Source organism: Macaca nemestrina, chromosome 6 (assembly GCF_043159975.1).
Source record: "Macaca nemestrina isolate mMacNem1 chromosome 6, mMacNem.hap1, whole genome shotgun sequence".
Lineage (NCBI taxonomy): Eukaryota > Metazoa > Chordata > Mammalia > Primates > Cercopithecidae > Macaca > Macaca nemestrina.
In genome coordinates, this window is record NC_092130.1 from 67,837,451 (window position 1) to 67,860,249 (window position 22,799).

The 22,799-nt window shown below is 42.3% G+C and overlaps 2 long non-coding RNA genes across 3 annotated transcripts; one reads left to right on the plus strand and one right to left on the minus strand.

Annotated features, from left to right (window-relative positions):
* Positions 1-11,960: 11,960 nt before the first annotated feature.
* Positions 11,961-16,065, minus strand: LOC139363581 (uncharacterized). Of its 2 annotated transcripts, none has more exons than XR_011624239.1 (4): positions 15,937-16,065; positions 14,235-15,278; positions 13,052-13,243; positions 11,961-12,259 (listed from the first exon to the last, which is right to left on the minus strand). It is a non-coding gene; the product is annotated as an uncharacterized lncRNA (long non-coding RNA). The 2 variants fall into 2 exon arrangements; XR_011624238.1 differs by having other exon boundaries at positions 13,052-13,286.
* LOC139363582 (uncharacterized) lies at positions 15,439-21,908 on the plus strand. The gene is made up of 3 exons (XR_011624240.1): positions 15,439-15,783; positions 16,033-16,224; positions 21,614-21,908. It is a non-coding gene; the product is annotated as an uncharacterized lncRNA (long non-coding RNA).
* Positions 21,909-22,799: the final 891 nt, after the last annotated feature.

Sequence of the window (22,799 nt, forward strand, 5' to 3'; positions counted from 1 at the left end):
ATCTAGGTCAGCAGCTGCTTGGGCTGCCCGAGACACTGGCTGTCTTACCAAGGGACTCAGGATAGACACTAGTGCTCTGTACCATTGATTGGGTGCTGACTGTAAGATGGTGTCTTTCATGCCAGCAGAAGAAAGTTCATTGTCAGGAGCTTGGTATGATCAGCGTAGATAACATGCTTCATCCCTAATTCCTGGGGAATGTCCTGCAGTTCCTCCATAGTCTGCCATCGCAAAGGAGACAAGGGGACATCTCCCTCATTTGGCCAGGCTGCTTTGCAGGCTGCAACTGCCCAGCTAAGGAAGGATATGGTCCAAACCTCATTATTGGCACCCTAGAGGCGCTGCCTCAGGGTCTGGTGGTTTGTGATAGATGTCATTTTACTCATCTTTAGTTCAGAGAGTATAATACCCTTTGCTCCCGTGTCCCACAGATGGAGAAGTCACCCTGTGATTGACTCTCTCTCTCTTTCTGCCTGAACCTATTTCCCAGCTCCACCACTTCCACAGCAGTTCAGTCCTGCATTGTGGTGTGCTGCTATCTTTCAAGTGAGGGCAGGTTTTGTGGGTCACCTCTCTGTGGGTGCAGCTGGTCTGCCTTTATCTCGGTAGTGGCTATGGGATGGGCAGAGAGGATGGGGACCTCTATGAGCTTGTCCCAGTCCTTGTTCTCCTTCTCACTAGAGTTCTCCATTAGGTCCTAGGACTTAGGGTTCCAGGGTGATTTAGTCCATGATAGCCCTACCATGGCAGCCAATGATCCTTCAAATGAGCTACCTGATAAGCCAGGGTCTCCATTTTGTCATCCTGTGCCTGAAAGTGGGATAGTAAGGACTCCAGCATTTCAGTTTGAGCTAATCTTGCATTGCTTTCTAGTTGTAACTCATCCTGTACCTGAGGAACTCCTACCTGTGCTGTGAGCTCAGCCTCAGTGGCTGCTCAAAGCAGTGGGGAGCAGCCAGCCAATTGTGGCTGCCACAGGCAACTGATTTTTGCTTAGTTACATACAATCCCTGCAACAACTCTTCCAGACCCTTCAGCATTCTCAGGGTGTCCCTGTACTCATGTGGTGGGCCCCATCCATCAAGGATAGTGGCTATCAGGCTCCATATAGGCATGGATGGCCAGCCTGGGATTTCCCCCATGGATTTCCCCTTTCCCAGTCCCATCCTCTTCATGCTCATAGGGTTTCCTCTGACCTCCTGGCTGGATTGCTGATGGTCATGCTGGACCCCCATTGATTTCAGTAGGGATGGCACCATGTTTGAGAGGCCAAAAAAGAGATGTGGAGTGCGCAAACGAGACATGGGGTTTATTGAGGGGATTTACGTACAAGGCAATTCAATGGCAGTGAGCTGGACAGGAGAACCACAACCACTTGTAAAAAGCATGCAGCTTACATAGCTTCTTCACTAGTACCCTTTCCATAGCAACCTCTACCTGGCAATCTTCATTTAACTCAAAATAAAGGACCTCAATCCCCTGTATGGCCTGTGTTCCATAGGATGGACCAGGAATTCAGATGTTCCTTATAGATAAGGAATACATCTCTGAATTGGCCACTCCCAGATTCCTTAGCTTGAAACACTAAACATGTATTCTTCTTAGAACATAGGGTAATTCTCAGGGTACTTATTCTATTTTGCGATCTGCTTGCTCTCCTACTCTCCGTAATGGTGACTTTGACCGTCTCCATTCTTCCCCCAAACTCTTCCACTCCTGTACGCAACTACTTTCCCTCATATTCTTCCTTTACAGAACAATTAGAAGCCATCAACCTTTATTGCCTTGTCTTCCTACATACCAGCCCGTAAACATTTTTCCAACTTTTAAGGCTATATTTAGTAGCATGGTTAATAAAGTTCTGTAACCTCTCTAAGGATGTGGATCTCTCCTAGGAATGAAAGGGAGCAGTCCTAAACCTTTCAATCCCTGCTAATAATAATAATAAGCCTTTCAATCCCTGCTAATAGAGTGACCAACTCTAGTAGACAATGTGCTGATGTGCCTTAATTGTCTTTTGCTGATCTCAGTGATTTTTCACATTATCCACTGATTTCAGTTGGAAGGCTTGAGGGTGGTAGTATATCCAGGGAACTCTAGGGAGAAGATAACGTTTATATTTGATAGTCAAAGGCTATTTGACAAAGAGGCCCAATCACCCCCCCCCCCAACCTTTTTTTTTGAGATGGAGTCTCACTCTGTCAATCAGGCTGGAGTGCAGTGGCATGATCTTGGCTCACTGCATCCTCTACCTTTCAGGTTCAACTGATTCGCCTGCTTTAGCCTCCTGGGTAGCTGGGATTACATGTGAGTGCCACCATGCCCAGCTAATTTTTGTATTTTTAGTAGAGATGGAGTTTTATCATGTTGCCTAAGCTGGTCTTGAACTCCTGACTTCAAGTGATCCCCCTGCCTCGGCCTCCCAAAGTGCTGGCATTACAGGTGTGAGCCACCATGCCCAGCCTCCAATTCACTTTCATAAATTAGCATTTCTAGCACCAACTAACATATCACAGATACAGATAAGGAATATGTGTATGTAATGCCATTTTATGTGTGGGATTTTAACAGATCCTTAATCTTTGTACTTGTCAGAGCTAAGTTGGATAGTTGTCAACTCTGGATGATTATAATTTCAGCATTCATGATTAGTCCAGCCCTAGCAAAAAAGAATGCTTAGTTTATTCAGTCTGTTATAACAAAATACCATGAACTAGATAGTTTATGAATCAGAAATGTATTTCTCACAGTTTTGGAGGCTGGGAAGTCCAAGATCAAGGCACTGGAAGATTCATTGTCTGGTGAGACTATTTCCTCATAGATGATGCCTTCTAGCTGTGTCCTCACATGGTGAAAGAGGCAAATAAGCTTCCTTGGGCATCTTTTATAAGGGACTAATCCCCTTCATGAGAGTTCTGCCCTCACAACCTAATCACCTCCTAAAGGCCTCTTAATACTATTGCATTAGAGATTAGATTCCAACATATTAATTTTGGGGGGACACAAACATTTAGACCATAGCATGGTGAACTGACACCTTGCCACTGTGGTTCTGTGCCTAGATAACACCATTCCTTGAAGAGACTGTCTGGCTCTAACCTTAATCTAAATCATTTTTCTAGTCCATCCCAGCATTCCAGCTTGTTTTGGGTGCTAAGGGGTGATTTGCTAGGAAGGTGCCACTCATCTTCAGATGTATTTTCTCTTCATATTGGTATCAAAGAGGGCATGTCCTCACCAAAGAGAACCATTAGCTCCCTGGGATCTCTCAGTGGTGGGGTTTAGAGATCCTCCATCCATGCTGTTCTTAGGGGGTGCTCACTCTTAAACCTTAAATTTTTATTAGAGTCATCACACATCCATGACTCTGTCATTTCTTTCTCTTGGCAACATTCTCTTCCATGTTCAGTCTACATTGCAAACTCCCGCTAGCTTCTGCTTTGTTGCTCCCACCCCAGCCCATGGCACCTGCAGGTAACTGGAGCTTTTGGTACTGGTAACATGCAAAGTGCATCACATCACTCTCTATTTCCACCTGAGGCCATCCTCTTGAGGTGCCCAATAACCACCTCCTAAACTGGCTTATAATTCTGTCCTCTGAGCTGTGAAATATTTCCTATGGATCATCTTCCCCTCTGGTAGTCTGAAGTGTGAAAATCATTATGAGTAGGGGTCTGTGGATTTACCTAATCCCACTACTAGCAGAGTGGTCTTGTCCTGGCATCCCCCCGGGGAGGGCTCTGGGTTCAAGTGGAGAAACACATCATACCTAGCTTGGTGTTACTAGAGCGAGAAAGGCCACATGAAATAGATTCTATTCAACAGAGAAAAAGATCCACTCACCTTTATTCCTTAATTAATTTTGGCACCAATTTCTAACCTTCTCCAGGGAAAAACTCTTCAGTAATGGAGCCTGTTTGAATGCTAGCAGGCAATTTGCCATCACTCTATATGCATGTAACTCCATTTTGTATCTAAAGCTTGCATAAGCTTTCAAATGAAGTACCTTTTTCTTAGAAGAGAAAACTGCCTTTGTTCTCTGAGCTGTTTTGTTTTATTGTTTTTATTACATATGTATTTGGGCCTGGGGGTTATAACTAAGATTCTGGTCTAGATAAAAGGGACAGGAAATAAAATAATCTGTATTACTAATGCCTCATGATGCCAGGAGCAAAATTGTTGTAGTTGTAAGTAAACTGAACAGTAATTAATTGGTGAAATGATTTTCTTCCCAAGGAGAGGGACAGAACACAATTTTGAGATGTAGGAGGGCAGAGAAGAGCTTGTTTGCAGACCAAAAATATAAGGCCTGGTTCCTGACTCAGGAATTCCTGGCAATTTTGAAGCATAGTTGGGCAGAGAAAACTTATTTGTAGAATAACAACAACAGCAACCACCACCAGCATTTAGTGGTCTCCAAAGTGTGGGCCATGGCACACAAGCATTAGCATTATCTGAGGCCTTGTTGGAAACTCAAATTCTCAGGTTCCATCTTGGACCTGCTGAACCAGAAACTTGGGTTGGAACCCAGCAATCTGCAGTTTAGCAAACCCAACAGGTGATTCTGACGCATACTAACATTTAAGAACCACTGGGTTAAAACTGCCTCTTTTGTAGCAAGAATATCTGATTCAGGACACCTGGTGGAGGAGAATGTTGGGGTAAGGAAATCGAGGGTCAATTTGTATCTCATGTGGAGAAATGAGACGCAAATTCAACCCATGTCTCCTGACCAAGGCTGAGAAGAAAGTTCTGGAACAGAGGCCCAGGTGCCTCTGCTGGTTGCCTTAGAATTCAAAGGACGACTTCAGAGCTGAGCTGCCAAAGACTTTGTAGCCAGATTAATTAGTCTCTAGGAATTTCCTGTAAGAGTTGGAAGGGCTGCGTTGGAAACTAGCAACCAATTGCCCTGGTGAAGCGAGGGGAAAAGGATGAACAGGGCTGCTCAAGTCCCACAAAAGCCCTTCTTCTCCCAGACGGACTGAAGGCTGGCTTGTCTCTGTGTATCAGGCTGTGAAAGGCCATTCCTTTACTGTGATGGGAACTAGGCTCAAGAGAGTTTCCCTTCCAGCAAGGAGCAGAGGAAAAAACAAAATGACTGCCAAATCTCTGTTAAAGCCCAGATGCATAGGCCAGCAGCCTCCTGGCTTGCCTCCCGGCTTGCTTTCCTTCCATATAGGCCTGCCTTCTTGGTGGTCAGAGGCTTTGGCTGTGATGGGTCATTCAGCCGTAACTGTGGGGTGACCACTACTGGACACAAAATCTAGGGTCTTGTGTAGACTTGAACCCTTCATTTTAATATCTCCGGGCTGGGTTAGATGCCCTCTAATGTCCTTTCCAGATTCCGACGTTTTTCTGCTGCAAATGTTCTCATGGGCAACAGCTTCATCCCAGTGAGAAATGCAGTTGTAGTTCTAAGATTTCTCATCTGCCTTTCCCAGTAGTCCAGCAACGGCCCTCTGTCAGATGTCATGCTTTAGCTAGATCAGCTTCTCAGTGTAGGCCCAATTTTGAGATCAGTGGCTTCCTCCCTGGACCCCTTCATCCATACATGCATGTGTGCATTCAGCAAGTCCTCACTGTGTGTTGACTTCATACTGTGCTGGGATCCTTGGGCTCCAGGGGAGTAGATGAGGGACAGAGTGGGAAGGGCAGTGACCTGCATCTTCTTACTTCTCCACCTTTGCTTATGTGGTTTTTCTCCACCTGGTGACTGCTGACTTCACCTTCGTAGTTAAGTGAACTGCTGTCTCCTTTCTCTAGCTTTCTCTGACTACTCCATGATCCCAAACAAATGAATTTCCCCCCTTTGTGTCTCCATATAATATGTATATATTATAATACGTAATATAAAATACTGTGCACATCTCTTTCTTAAACACTTTTATGCTTTATTCTGCACATAGTTTTTTCCTTACCCAGATAGGCTGTGAAATCTTTCAAGGCAGGAGTCCCATTGTATTGACCATGGTATCTTTATGCCTAGCATGTGCTTAGTGTGTAGCAGAACCTCACAGATGCTGAATTGAAGTGCACTGATTTAAATATTTGTTTTTTAATGCAATTTTTCAGCATAAAGCCAATTTGAAAGTCTATTTCTTCTAACTTGTCCACAGCACTCATATTTAATTAGAGTAATTTTCCTAGACGTGGGCAATAAATATTAGTGTAGTTGTTCAACCCAGAGAAAGACCACAATAAATTATGAAAAATAATCCAAGAGAGTTGGAGCATCATTTTCGAAAGAAATATGTGCCTTGAGCCAATGAAAATGTACCATAAGTCATTTATGGGATAGATTGCTTCTACATATTTGGATAGTAGTTTAGACTGCAAAGTCTGTGAGAAGAGGGCATAGATAGAAGTGGTTTAATATTGACAAACTTGGTGCATGTGCATTTACAAAATCTGATTAAAGACTCTGGGGCTTCATTAATGGAGTATGTTGAACAGAAACATACACACACAGAAAAGTGAAAACCAGGAAGAGAATTTAATATTATTTATTCTCCATGACTAGAGGTTAGTGTCTCAAGCTAAAGACTGCTAACCTCTAGTTCCCTAACCAGTCCATAATTTGACTTCCTGCATGGTCACAGCACCTTTAAAAACTGTCAGTTGAGGATAAAGAACAGTCCTGTGACTGCATTAAGGTATATACATGTTGAAAAGAGTTATTTACAGTACATGCCTCTGAAGCACTGTTAGACCGAGAAAACATGTGGAAAGTCTCACAATGAATTGCTGCCTGTCAGAGCCTTTGAAAATGTGAAGTGCCATACAAGTGCCCAGCAGGGCTCCACTAACATTGTTTTATTGTTCCACTAAATAATGATGGTAATATCATACTATTCTCCCACTGAGTTTAACACACCATTTGCATTTGCAGTGTAAAGTTGTTATTAAAGGCAGGATATTTTGGCAAGTGCAAATGTCTTCTGTCTTCCCTTCCCTGTAGTGGCACAGTATTTAAGAACCTGCTGCTCAACCACCTGTTCATATTTATTAGCATGAGAACCATTTTCCTGCCATCAGCAGATTTCTTGCTTCCATTGTCATCTTGCCCAAACCTCACTTAAGATAACTGGCTTCAGAAAGAGCATAGTGTTGGACACCAAGACCTCAGGACGTAAATGTAGCACAGCTTTTCCTGACCTGGAAAGGATCAGCCCCCACGAGCCTGTGTACTTTCTTCCTCTTGATAATAAGATCTCTAGGCAAAGCAACTATTGGTTCTTATCTTTGGGACATGGGATATTCAATTTGCTCACTGTAACATGCATGTGGGCAACCCCTGGAACTTTCCTTCTCTGGACTATATCATCACAAGTATCCATGGAGTGAACAAAATTCTTGGGCTTACAAGTTTGTTTAAGACCATTCTCATGAGGAAACTGGATATTTGGAACAGAAGATTTCCTGGATCCAGCTTTAATCAATTCCAATAGAGGTTTCATCTATGTGAAGGATGGTAAAAAAAGGAAATTATTTAGGTTTCATTGCCAATATGATTCTTTTGGGGTGACTAGGGGACACTGTGGAATGGTTTTGGGTTTATTATAAAGAAAATAGTATAAAGCTGGAATCCAGGATAAGAGCTAAACAAAGATAGACCAGAATGTCTCCTGCTATTGCAATCTGATTCGTGCATTCCTCTGCCACTGTGTTTAGCAGGAGGAAGGGAATAGAAAAGAGAGGGGAGCAGGGGAAGAAAAAAGTGGAGAGGATAAAGATTGAACAAAGTAAAAGAGGAAGAAGAGACACTTGCAGGCTGGACTGGTAGAGCCACACTTAGGGCCACACAGTGGGCTCTAAATAATGTTGAAGAGGCCGGGTGCAGTGGCTCATGCCTGTAATTCCAACGTTTTGTGAAGCTGAGGCAGGAGGACTGCTTGAGCCCAGGAGTTTCAGATAGGCCTGGGCAACATAGCAAGACCCTATCTCGATAAAAAATAAAAAATTTGACAGGCATGGTGGTGTGGGCCTGTAGTCCTAGCTACTAGGAGGCTGAGGCTGCAGTAAGCCATGATCATGCCACTGCACTGTAGCCTGGGCAACAGAGAGAAACCCTGTCTTAAAAAAAAAAAAGAAAAGAAAAGAAAAGAAAAGAAAGGAAAGAAATGCTGAAGAATAGTGATGTAAATGCAACAAGAACCTTGGATCTGGCACTCGTTCTAAGCAGGAAGAAAGAGGTAGGCTAAATGAATCTGATCTAGATTTACACCTCAGCCACCTTGAGGTTTCGCAGAAAGATCCTAGTTTCTCTGAAGACTCCTAGGCCACTTGGGAGACACCCTGAAGGGAACATGAGGTTTTCAGCAATCAGGATTAAGAAACTGGATTAAAGGAGGGAAGGTAAAAGCTGTTTCTGGAAAAGGAAGCAGTGAACATACTCTGGGGTAGAGGACATAAAAGACAGGGGCTCTTGTTCAGGAGAGAGAATTGCTCATTGGAGAAGAGTTGGGGCTGGACTTGTTCAGGGACATGGAGACTTAGCGTAACTTCTTTATAAGCAAACTTTAAATCTGAAAGCAACTGTTGAAAGTTCATTACTGATCAGAGGGAAATATAGGTTCTATAGAAGGAAAGAAAATCACTAAAGCTAGTTAGTAGAAATAAAATGAGTTGAAAAAATAAAGTTAGTAAATTAAGAGACAAAAATAATAGATCACAAAGAAAAAGGTCCTGGGTTAAAAACTTGTTTTTCTGATGGATTTGGTTCAATTTAGTAAGAAACAAATTGTAAAGTTGCATACTTACTTTGTCACTCCTTCTCTATCATCAGCATTGCCTAGAAGAAAGAAATAGAAGATGCCCCCTCTCCTGACACCCTGTGTAAGTTAACCTATAATTGGAGCAATCCAGGCTGGCTGTTGTTTAGACTGCACTCTCTCTGCTTGTAGTCAGCCAAAAGTTGGGTTTGTCCAAAGGCTGGTGCAGGAATAATATAGGAAATCCAGAGCAAGGCATTTTGTGGACCAAACAATATGTGTCACAAAGGCCAATGGCTAGGAGTTAGCCCTCCAGAGTGGAAGCCTAGCCCACGCCCAACGGGACTGCTGCAGAGACAAGATCTGAAAAATGGACTGAAATTCCTAGGCCAAGTGGAGGAGATTGGTTAGGAATTTAGCTAGAACTGAACACTGTTTGGGAGAAGGGGGCAGTGTGAAAAGTGGAAAAGGAATTGGAAATGTCATGTGATGAGTAGATATTGTAAGCTGGAGAGACAGCAACTGTGAGGGTAGATTAGACCAAATCAAACCATAAGAGACAGAATGAGGTGTTGGTAAGTCAAGAGTTGGTTTAGAAGGAAGAACATCAGGTACGCTGAGCTCTAGATGCAATATTTCTCTTCATCTAGTAGGCCATCAGTTTTGTGTTGAAAAGGCAAAATGTTATTGTAGTGAAGATCTGGTTTTTGTAATGCCTGCCAATCCCCTTCATTTGTTTAATATCCTTTGTTTTCCTTGGGGAACTACTTCTGAACTCAATGCTGGATATACCTGTATGGACTGTATCAGTAAGCCCCCTTGCTCATTGGTTTCCATTTGGATTTGACTAGTGAAATGTACTCTGAAGAGCCTTGGAGAAAAGTGAAATCAGAGAATTTACCCCCATACATCTCCATCCCATCTTGGCTTCTTTCCTTCCATGGCATTTGAGATTGGCTCTGTTCACCTATGCAAGACCATCACTCCTGTCAGATAGCTCACACTCTACCCTTACCCTCTCTGGGTTCTATGACCACACCCTTCCCTTGTTCTTTTAGGCTTTGGGTTGGTAACAGCTCCTGCACTGTTGCTAACCCCACATACTGCATTATTGCCATTGTTTTCTCTAAGTATACCATGCCTTTAAAAATAGTTTCTTTATTAAATTCTCCTCAAATTAGCCAGTTTGAAACCACTATCTATGTTCTGCTGGAACCTGACTGATGCACACTTTCTTATAGTTCAGTTGGAGCTAACTTTACTTCCAGCCACAGGGGCAGGTAGGCAAATGACTGAAACTGTACAGAGCATTGCATCTCCTGGCTCCAGTAACATGATCAAGTAAGTGACCCAACCATAGTTAATAGGTCTGAATTTGGAACACTTGTGGAAATTGTTAAGATGAGGGACTTTTTCTAACTATGTTTCCCGAGAAAATAGAATGTGAGGAAAAACTGTGTTTGAGAGAAGAGTCAACAAGGAGAAAAGCAGTGGTGGAAAAGGGAGACTGAGTACTCATGATTATGTTTGAGCCCATAGGTAAGCTGAATGTGAATCTGCACCATTGTGCTATGAGCTGATCAACTCTACCCCCTTCCTTTAAAAAATGCTTTATTCATTTTGAATTGGATTTTCTGTGATCTGTATCTGCAAGGGTCCTGACTGATAGACATGTAGGGGAAACTCCCTTCCACTGGGGCAGGAGGGCTATTGCTAGGTAGCTCTGTGGAGATGAGAGTCTACAGATGGTCTCATCATGAGGCAGAGAAGCAAGAGTAGCTGCAGAAGAGTCAGAGTGGGCAATAGTGGGGCCAGGGAGTGGAGCCGCTTCTGTGATAACAGCAGCAGAAACAGCCTGTGGTGACCATAGAGGAGCCGTGCTACTGGTTAGTGCTTTTGGCTGCAAATAAAATAGAAACTGTACTAAAAATATTTTAACCAATAAGTGGCTATTTATACAACAAAAAGCCAAGAGGCAGGCAGTTCTAAAGTTAGTTAATTCAGGCCGGGTGCAGTGGCTCACGCCTGTAATCTCAGCACTTTGGGAGGCCGAGCTGGGCAGATCACCTGAGGTCAGGAGCTTGAGACTAGCCTGGCCATCATGGTGAAACCCCATCTCTACTAAAAATACAAAAATTAGCCAGGCATGGTGGTGTGTGACTGTAGTCCCAGCTACTCAGGAGGCTGAGGCAGGAGAATCACTTGAACTCGGGAGGCAGAGGTTGCAGTGAGCCGAGATCACACCGCTGCACTCTAGTCTGGGCGACAGACTGAGACTTCATCTCAAAATAATAATAATAATAAAATAATAATAATAATAATAATAATAATAATAATAAAAGTTGGTTAATTCAGTTGCATGATGACATCGTGAAGGAAGTATGTGGCTTTCTTATTCCATAGAACGGGAATCCGCCATCCATAGAATGGGTCTTCATTCTCAGGCTTGTCTCCCATGGCTGAAAATGGCTAGCCCACCTCCAGGTATCACATTCTTATGCAATCCCTTTCAAGTCAGGAAAGGCAGGCTCTCCTTCTTATCAGAGAGAAGACTCCTAACAGACTGTGTCCTGTGTCTCATTGGCCCCTATGGCATGATATTGCCCATTGTCTAAAACAATCACTGGTAGGGGAGAAGACAATTCCATGATTGGCTTAGACCACGAGTAGACTAATTACAGCATCTGGGTCAAATCTAGCCTGCTGCCTGTTTTTGTTTTGTTTTTAGACAGAGTCTCACTTTGTTGCTCAGGCTGAGTGGAGTGCAGTGGTGTGAACATGGCTCACTGTAGCCTCAACTTCCCAGGCTCAAGTGATCCTCCCACCTCAGCCTCCTGAGTAGCTGGGACTTCAGATACTTGCGACCACACCGACAATTTTTTTGTTTGTTTGTTTTGCAGTAGAGATGAGGTCTCACTATGTTGCCCAGGCTGGCTCTCACTTCAGGACTCAAGTGATCCTCCCACCTCTGCCTCCCAAAGCATTGGGATTACATGCATGAGCCACTGTGCCTGCCCAATTGCCTATACTTATAAATAAAGTTTTATTGGAGCACAACCACACTCAAGTGTCTATATATTGTCTACAGCTAATTTTATACTATAACAGCATAGAGTTGAATAGTTGTGACAGAGACTATCTGGACCACAAAACTGGAAATATTTCCAGAATATTTTAATACTATAATAAAATTTATTTTTAAAACAGTTTGCCAATCTTTGGCTTAGACTAATTAACAACCACCCCAGAGTCACCTTGAACACATGGTAGAGTGAACCCTATCCAATAAAAGTGGAGTCCTGATAGCAAGGACAAAGAGAGAGGAGATAATAATTATTAGGTAGACAAGCCCACCCTGAGTGGGACTGACAGTGGTGGGGTATGATCAGCCATGGATACAGCTGCTGCCACACTGGAGAAGCCCATGTATGTTCTTGTTGGAGGAGAGTTAGCTGCAGGTTCAAGGCAGTGGTCATTGTTAATACCATGCTCTGGTCAGAAGGCTGCCAGGAAGACGTCAAAGACTTACTTGTGGCTCAGAAATGCCCCTGGAATATCACAGAAAGGGGAGGAAACTGGGTTTTATACTCTAGACTTTGCACTAAGAGGAGGGCCATTCACCAGGAGGTTGATAGGATTGGAGTTCAGGATAAGACAAACTGAGAGAACCTTGAGGCAAATATCTCTTTAATTGTAATTGGTTTCTTTTTTTCCCATTGGCTGGTAAATTTACGTTTAATTTAATTTATTTTGTCGATGTTCAAAAAACTCTCAATATGTAAAATTTCCTCCCACTGTATCATGTCATTTACAAAGTATTTTAATTTTTCCTCACCTGGTTCTTTTTACTTATTTTCATTTTAGATTTGGGTTACATATGCAGGTTTTTTACAGGGGCGTATTGCATGATGCTGAGGTTTGGGTTTCTGTTGATCCCATCACCCAGATAGTGAACATAGTACCCAATGGGAACTTTATCAGCCTTTGCCCCCTTCACTCCCTCCTAGCAAAATAGTTTTCCTATAAAAGGATTTATTCATAAAATTGCTCTTAATTAATATAAATAGAAGGAAAGCTTATTTCCTTTAGATACACAAAAAACAAAAATGAAATCTATGCCCTGAGCAACATGATAACCACATGGCGTACTAATTATTTCATTTAATCAAGCAGTCATTCAATATCTATGCATTAGACATCCATCTACTATGCATTAGACACTGTGGTGGTCACTGGGGAACCAAAGAACACAGTCCCTGCCCTCTGGATACTCACTGGCCTAGTTTGGGAAATAGAAACACTGACTCCAACCACTTGAGTCCCTTCCCTCTTCCTCTCACCTTTATCTGGAGGGTTCTGCACTCCTGACCTGCCCAATGAGTTTAACTGATTCCAAAGAAAGACTCTGAATGGTCCAGGCCAGGAGCAATCCCTGGTCAGTTGGAAGGAGTCTTAGGGGACCCATTCTTGTCCAGCCTAGGTCTGTCTTTCTTCAGCCAGGTGAGGATATTATTCTCAGAGCAGCAAATCCACTAGGAGAGAGGCAATAAAACCTGCCTTGACATTCTTTTCACCCTTTGATTTGATAGGAAAAGGAAAAGGAGAGAGTTGGTAGTTAAAAAAAAAAAGCCTCAAAGAGCTAAGAAACCAAAGAGTAAAAGAGCCCAGTGCACTTCACAGTGAGTATGAATGTGCAAAGGTTCTTATGGAATCTCACATTTCATTTTTTTCAATCTCTTTACACTAGAAAGTTTTTATTCAAAAACAGTAAAGTGATTTTCATTCAGCATTTTTCAAGTATCATAAAGGGATTTTAATAAGTCACATTCAGTAGATTTTTCCATTTAACAAAATATATTCATTTGATTACTCTTTTATGTTTATTTAACTGATTCTGGTATTTATTTCATGTTAAAGACTAAATCTTCTCAGTCTTGAGACATGGGAGAGAAATATAAAAGACACTATGGCCTTTGTAAAATGATTATTTCTGCATTTTATACCATGAAAATTACCAGTAGAAAGTGTAAATATCTTTACAGATAAAAATCTCTTCCTATTTTTCTGATATTAGTCTATAGATTAGCAATATTTAGACTTTGCAGTGAGCTGATCCATGGATTGGATCCTAAAGGTGACGCCAGGCCTAGATCATGATTTATCCTCTCTACCCTAGCACCATGATCTAATCACAGTAGGTGTTAAAGAAATGTCTGCTGTGCCATAAAATGGAGGCAGCTGCTGCATACTGCCCCTTGCTGTCACTGAGACAGCACAAAAAGAAAAACAAAGGATATTTACCTAGAAGCTGGACGGACAGACTACAGAATAGCTAGCAGGGATATATGATAGCCACACAGAATCAGAGGACTTCTCCTGCAGCACCTATCTGTGTGTGAGTGAGCCTGGAACAGAGCAGGATGATATAAACAAGGCGAGTGTCTGAAGGCAGAATATACCCTGGGTAAGTTAGTTTCTAAACATAGCATGTCCTTGTGTTATGTTGTGTTTCCTTTCACCTACCTTAGTGATACTCTTTTATCTCTAAATCTCTTCTTAAATCAAACTTCGCCCTTTTGTTCTTTATCCAGCCATATGTGTAAATGGCTGATATTAACTCTCAAGGTTCAAACAAAAGTCACAATTTAGGCAAAGAAAAAAACAAAGGAAAAAAATTTAGGCAAAGAAAAAATTCCAGCAGGTGGAATTTTAAGATGCGGGCTCGAACATCCATGTCTAGTGTGGGGTTTGTGACTTCACAGTCACAAATGATATGGTTTGGCCCTGTGTCCCTGCCTGAATCTCACATAGAATTGTATCCCCAGTGTTGAAGGAGGGGCCTGTTGGGAAGTGATTGGATCATGAGGTGGTTTCTGATCGTTTAGCCATCCCCATAGTGCTGTCCCATGATAGAGTTCTCACAAGACCTGGTTGTTTAAAAGAGTGTAGCACCTCCTCCTTCACTCTTCTTCCTCCTGCTCCAGCCATGTAGGACTTGCCAGGTTCCCCTTACCCTTCTACCATAATTGTAAGGTTTTTTTGAAACTTGGAAATTGTAAATATCTTGGAAGTACCTAACTGGTTTTGATTTTACAGGCTCCTAGACAGAAAGGACTTGCTTTGTCTCAGATGAGACTTTGGACTGTGGACTTTTGAGTTAAAGCTGGAATGAGTTAAGATTTTGGGAGACTGTTGGGAAGGCATGATTGTCTTTTGAAATGTGAGAAAGCCGTGAGATTTAGGAGGGGCCAGGGGCAGAATAATATGGTTTTGTTCTGTGTCCCCACTCATATTTCATGTTGAATTGTAATCCCCAATATTGGGGAAAGGACCTGGTGGAGGGAGATTTGGTCATGGGGGTGGTGATTCCTATTGGTTTAGCACCATCCCCCTAGTGCTTTCTTGTGATAGAGTTCTCACAAGATCTGGTTGTTTAAAAGTGTGTAGCACCTCCCCCTTTGCTCTCTTCCTCCTGCTCTAGCCATGTAGGATGTACCAGCTTCTTCTTCACCTTCTGCCATGACTGTAAGTTTCCTGGGGGATCATTAGCCATGCTTCCTGTATAACCTGCAGAACCATGAGCCAATTAAACCTCTTTCCTATATATAAATTACCCTCTTTCAGGTAGTTCTCTATAGCAATTTGAGAACAGACTAATACAGCCTGTTTTTTCACATTCTTTTTGACCTCTGAGTATAGAGCAGGATACCTCTGGAGTGAGGGTCTAACAAACTACTTTCAGGTGACATTAGTCAGAAAATTCTTTTATGGCCTTCTTCAGGGAAGAAATGTGGAAGAAGGTCAAAGAGTAACCTTCCTGCTTCTGTTGTTTTCTCAGTTTCCTTCAGCTTACAATGCTCAGTAGACCAAGGTGCCATATTTTGAAGAATCATGTTCTGAGCCCTGACACTGCATTTGCTTTATATGCATTACCTTATCTAATCCTCACTCTAACCCCCGAGAGTAGAAGATGACTTTTCCCATTTTACAGACTACAATATTGAGGAAGTCTATAAACAGAGAGACTAAGTAATTTGCTTAAAGTCACATAGCTGATAACAGGGAGCTGAAGGTAAGCAGAGCCCGTACTCTTAACCATTATTCCATTCTTCCAGACATCCTTGAGGGAAATATCTATATCTATTTACTACCTATTAAATTAAAAATAAACTATTTTCAGGAGGCAGCATGTCTGGCACTTAGTTAATGCTCAACAAATACCTACTTTGCTGAGTTCCCTTTGACTATTTTTCCATCACTCCCAACTGCATTATGATTGGCTTTTAGAACACTGTGTTTCTCATAGAATACTTTGCTTTAGAACTGGAAGAAGCCTCTGGGGAGTACACATCCAGCCACTTTCTTCGGTAAATCCAGCGAAGAGATTAGAGCTGGGCATGGTTGTGCACACCTGTAGTCCAAGCTATTTGGGAAGCCGAGGTGAGAGAACTGCTGGAGCCCAGGAACTTGAGGCTGCAATGAGCTATCATCACACCACTGCACTCCAACCTAGGTAACAGAGCAAGACCCCATCTTTTAGAGAGAGAGAGAATGAGAGAAGGGAGAGAGATGAAAGAACTTGTGGATTTTTTTTGGAAGCAGCCTCATTTCTACTGAAGAGGCACTAATCCCCATGGCAGCTCTATGATGTTTGTATGTATGTATGTTGACATCACACCCTGTGATGTATGTGTGTTTACATCACATCAAAGCTCTGTGATGTAAACATCAGTGTCCTCTCCCAGTATCTGAAAATCTCATTCTGGTCTTTTGTTTCCTCCGAGATGTAGTCTCCATCCCAGGATAAAAAATTGTTACACTTTGCTTGTTTCTATTTCCATGCTGTCCCCTGGGAAGAGAATGGATTCAAAATGTGTATTAGTCAACAAGGGAAATATCCATGCCCCGATCCAATTACCTCCCACCAGGTCCTCCTCCAATATTGCGGATTACAATGTGACATAAGATTTAGGCAGGGACACAAATTCAAACCATATCATTCTGCCCCTGCCCCTCCCAAATCTCATGTCCTTCTCACATTTCAAAACACAATCATGCCTTTCTAACATTCCCCTGTATTAGTCCATTCTCACACTGCTATAAATAACCAATTAAGACTGGGTAATTTATAAAGAAAAGAGATTTAATTGGCTCACAGTTCCACAGGCTGTGCAGGAGGCATAACTGTGGAGGACTCAGGAAAATTATAGTCATGGTGGAAGGCAAAGGGGAAGCAAGCATGTCTTCACATGGCTGGCAAGTGAGAGAGAGAGAGAGAAGGGTGAAGTGCTATACATTTTCAAACAACCAAATCTCGTGAGAGCTCACTCACTCTCACAAGAACAGCAAGGGCGAAATCCACCCCTATGATCCAATCACCTTCCACCAGATCCTTTCCCCAACATTGGGGATTACAATTCAACATGAAATATGAGTGGGGACACAGAACAAAACCATATCATTCTGCCCCTGGCCCCTCCTAAATTTCATAGCCTTCTCACATTTCAAAAGACAATCATACCTTCCCAACAGTCTCCCAAAATCTTAACTCATTCCAGCATTAAATCAAAAGTCCACAGTCCGAAGTCTCATCTGAGAGAAAGCAAGTCCCTTCTGCCCATGAGCCTGTAAAATCAAAACCAGCTAGTTATTTCCAAGAAACAGTGGGGGTACAGGCATTGGCTTCATGTTCCCATTCCAAAAGGGAGAAATCATCCAAAACAAAGGGGCTACAGGCCCCATGCAAATCTGAAACCAGAAGGGGAGTAATTAAATCTTAAAGCTCTAAAATAATCTCCTTTGACTCCATATCTCACTTCCAGGCAACATTGATGCAAGGGCTGGGCTCCCAAGGCCTTAAGCATCTCTGCTCCTGTGGCTCTTCAGGGTACAGAGTCCTTGGCTGCTTTCACAGGCTGGCATTGAGGGCCTGTGGCTTTTCCAGGCACACAGTGCAAGTTTTTGGTGGATCTACCATTCTGGGGACTGGAGGATTGTGGCCCTCTTCACATAGCTGCACTAGGCAGTGCCCTAGTGGGGACTCTGTGTGGGGGCTCCAACCCCCACATTTCCTGTCTGCACTACCCTAGCTGAGGTTCTTCATGAGGGCTGCACCCCTGCAGCAGATTTCTGCCTGGACATACAGGTGTTTCCATACATCCTCTGAAATCTAGGCAGAGGCTCCCTAGCCTCAACTCTTGCCCTCTGTGCACCAGCAGGCATAACGCCATGTGAAACCTGCCAAGGCTTACGGGTCATGCCATCTGGAGCAGTGACCTGACACATAGCTGGGGCCCTTGTAGCTACAGCTGGAGCTTATGTGGCTGGGATGCAGGGAGCAGTGTCCTGAGGTTGTGCAGAGCAGCAGGGCCCTGGGCCCAGCCCATGAAACCATTTTTCCCTCCTAGGCCTCTGGGCCTGTGATGGGAGGGTCTGCCACAAAGGTCACTGAAATGCCTTTGAGGTATTTGCCCCATTTTCTTGGCTACTAACATTCAGTTCTCTTTACTTTGTGAATTTCTGCAGCCGACTTGAATTCCTCCTCAGAAAATGGATTTTTCCTTTCTACTACACGGCCTGGCTGCAAATTTTCCAGACTTTTATGTTCTGCTTCCTTTTTAAATATAAGTTTCAGTTTCAGATAACCTCTTTGCTGACAAATGTAAGCATATGCTGTTAGAAGTAGATAGGCCACCTCTTGAATGCTTTGCTGCTTAGAAATTTTTTTCTGTCAGATACCCTAAATCATCTCTCTCAAGTTCGAAGTTTCACATATCCTTAGAGCAGAAGATGTTACCTGTCTCTTTGCTAAAGCATAGCAAGAGTGACTTTTGCTCCTCTTCCCGATAAGTTCCTCATCTCAATCTGAGACCTCCTCAGCTTGAACTTCATTGTCCATATCACTACCAGCATTTGGGTCACAACAATTTAACAAGTCTCTAGGAAGTTCCAAACTTTCTGTCTTCTTCCCGTCTTCTTTTGAGCCCTCAAAACTGTTCCAACCTCTGTCCATTACCCAGTTCCAAAGTCGCTTCCACATTTTCAGGTATCTGCCAATGTTTTTGTATTAGTCTGTTCCTGCATTGCTATAAAGAACTACCTGAGACTGGGTAATTTGTAAAGAAAATAATTTTAATTGGCTCAAATTTCCTCAGGCTGTACAGGAAGCATGGATGGAGAGGCCTCAGGAAACTTACAATTATGGTAGAAGGGGAAGGGAAACCTGGGAAGTCCTATATGGCTGGAGCAGGAGGAATAGAGTGAAGGGGGAGGTGCTACACACTTTTAAACAATCAGATCTTGTGAGAACTCTATCATGGGACAGCACTAGGAGGATGGCTCTAAACCATTAGAAACCACCCTCATGATCCAATCACCTCCCTTAAGGCCCTGCTTCCAACACTGGGGATTACAATTCAACATTAGCCAGGGACACATATCCCTGGCTACCATATCCCTGGCCAAACCATATCATGGACCTTGGAGAGTTCCTCTCAGTTTATTACCATTAGATCATACCTTTTTATACTCCAATCATACTTCTGCACAACTGTCCATAGGATACACAGTTTTTCCTGAGTCTCTGGGTTTTTATTTCTGAAGGCTCCTGTGGTACATAAAGCTTATATAAAATAAATTTGTTATGCTTTTTTCTTGCTAATTTGTATTTTTTCCTAAGGATATATAAACCAAAAAGTATCTGAGACAGGTCTCAATTTAGAAGTTTATTTTGCGAAGGTTTTAGATGATCCATGACACAGGGTCAGGAGGTCCTGAGAACATGTGCCCAAGGTGGTTGGGTTATGGCTTGGTTTTTATATATTTTAGGGAGAGAAAAGACATCAATCAGTACAGGTGAGGCATACATTGGTTTTGTCTGGAAAGGCAGGACAAGTGGAAGGTAGGTAGGGCCTTATAGGTTATAGGTGGATTCAAAGATTTTCTGAGTGGCAATTGGTTGAAAGAGTTAAGTTATTATCTAAAGACCTGGTATCAATAGAAAGAAGAGTCTGGGTTAAGGTCAGGGGTGTGGAGACCAAAGTTCTTTTTATGTAGATGACCATCTTACAGGTGGCTCCCCCGAGAGGCAATAGATGGCAAATGTTTCCTATTCATACCCTTAAAAGGTGCTAGACTCTCAGCCAATCTCTTGATTTGGCTGAAAAAGGAGCAGCAAAAGATATGCAAAGAAAAGGGAATTAATGGAAATTTCCCCCGCAAGAGACAGCATTGTAGAGCCATTTCAAACAATGTCAGATAAATATATTTTGGGGTAAAATACTTTGGTTTCTTTTATGGCACTGCTATCTGTCATGTGATACTACACTAGAATCAGGTCGGAATTTAATATCTTATTGCCACAAAGAGCCTGTTCTGTCAGTGTTAGGATCTCTATTTTAATGTTAATGCTGGTCAGTTGTGTGCCTGCACGCCAAAGGAAAGAGAGTATGAGGCATGTCTGACTCTCCTTTTTCTGGCATGGTCTGAACTAGTTTTTCAGGTTTAGTTGGGTCCTCTGGGCTGAGCGGGGGTCCATCCAGTAAGTTGAGGGACTACAAATTTTATTTGTGGTTTACTGGGTCTCAGCCATGAACCTAGCAATGGGGAAGGAGAAGATACTACTTTTTCTCCCTTACAGCGGGTTGACTAGGTACTTGGTGCATAAGAAGTCCTTTGTAACAATGGGCTGCTGTGATTACGAGTTAGATGTCAAAGACTTCGGTATCCAATAAAGAGGGCTAAGACAGGAGAATGTAACGTAAAAGATAGTCTAAAGCTGTGTTTTCAAACTGTTGGTCATGACCAGTTAGTGGTCAAGGAACCTGTGTAATGGCTTGTGTCCAGATTATTATTATTATTTTTATTAGAGTGAAATAGAGTAGAATAAAAAAACACCAGAATGCTTTACACAAAGTAAGGTTGATTTTCTCTTTAACTTTTGTTCCAGTTATAAATATGAATTTATTTACATTTGAATGTACTGGGTCAGATAAAAAATATTTTTACTTGGGTCTTTGACAAAAAATCTTGAGCTGCATGGGTCAGGGGTTGAGGTGGGGTGGAATGGGGTGCACAGCACAGCAGGTGTGCATTGAAGAAGGCAGAGCCAGCTCAGGTGTACCTACCAATAACGAAGCAGATGAAAGTAATTATTCTCATTCTTGGCTGAACACTGTAATCACCTGGGGAGCTATAAAAATAGACTGGTGTCTGGGTCCCACCACTAGAGATTCTGATTAATTGGATTGTGGTATGGCCTCAGCATCAGGATTTGTCTAAACTCCCCAGGTGATTCTAATGTGGAGCCAAAGTTGTGAGCACTGGATTAAAGTAAGGGGGCCCTTATACTCTAAAATCCTCCTATGTCAAGATTCCAAAGTCTTATCAACAGCCTCCTGCCTGACTCAGCAGTAGTATGAACATCATCCTGAACTTCTGGATCTTAATAGACTTCTTATAGGCCAATATTATCATATCCATCACTTAGTCCATTTAATTCCCCCACTAGATGGGTTGATCTTAACCCCCAAGTGTTTTCAGGAGGCATATTTTTGCTAAAATACTCTTTACTATCCTAAGGCACAGTTTGCAGGTGGTGGCTAATTCATACTGTTAAAGTTGGTAGCTAGTTAGACATGAGCAGGACAGGAAAGGGCTCCTCCCCCACCCCATCAGGAATGCCAGACAACCGTCAGTGATGGTCAGGCGGTTGATACACTGCTTCTCTAAAATAATAATTGGTTGCAGCCAGCACCAGGGAAAGGCAGTCTACAAATAGATAGAAAAAACCTGAAACTGGTGATCAGTGGCTTTCTGATAAAATCTCAGGAGTTGGGCAAGTGGGCTTGAGTATGCACCCTAGAGGCAAAATGGTATTTAATGAGTATATGATCTTCCTCTAGAAACACTTGACTGGGTAAGAGCGGAAGGCCTCAAGTGAGCATGCATACAACTCCAGTAAACACAGTGTGCATGCAGCCCCTCTCAAGTGCTAGCAGGCCACTGCACATGTGGACAGCCCACCCCAAGGATAGAATCAGGGGAGAAGTAATGCAAGACCCAGGAAGCATGCCAACATGTAAAACCTCGGGTCAAAGTTCAGACTGCACACTTGACTCTCAAGTCACCGGATTGGCCCTCTTCCAAGTATACTTTACTTCCTTTCATTCCTGCTCTAAAGCTTTTTAATAAACTTTTACTCCTGCTCTAAAACTTGCCTCAGTTTCTCACTCTGCCTTATGCCCTTTTGGTTGAATTTCTTCTTCTGAGGAGGCAACAATTGTTGCTGCAGACCTGTATGGATTTGCCACCATTAACAATACTAATGAAATAAGAATCTGTACTAGATTGGGCCATGGGGATAAAATAGAGAATAGTCACTGCGGAGAAAGAATTGGCAAATTTGGTAGAGGCCTACTTCTGCCATACTTAACCCAGTATTAACAAGAAAAATTTACCTTAAAAATAAAGTGAAATGAATCCTTTGGAAAATAGAAAAGTGGTAGAGAAGTAATAAATTTTTGAGCTCATTTTAATTTTTTTTTAAAAAGATGACCCTCTAGCTATTCAAATAACTATAATGAGAACAAAACGCAAATACACAAAATCAGACACAGTGTGGGGGGAACAGACAAACAGCCAGAGGAAATTTATTATTTCTCTCTTCTCTGTGAAAGATGAATTGAAACTCTGTATGAAAGGGATAATTTCTTGGCTAATATGAATGACCGATAATGATCCTAAAAGAGATGCAAAATTTCAACAGAACAACTACAGATACAAATTGAAAAAATTATTAAATAATTCATTCTAAAAAAAACCACCAGACCAGAAATTTTTAGTTTAAGTCAATAAAATTTTCAAAATCTTCATACTGTTTAAAGCATCCAGGAGTGCAGAGGAAAGAAGCAAAGCGTCCAAATTATTTTGCAAATACAGAGTAGAATTGATGACAAAACCTGTCAGAAATATCACAAAAGGGAGCTACAAACCATGTATCAATATAAGCTTCATGATAAAATGTTTTTTATCAGGAATTTTAAAAGAATAGGCTTAATTATGGGAAGGCAAAGGTAGTTCAACGTTAGG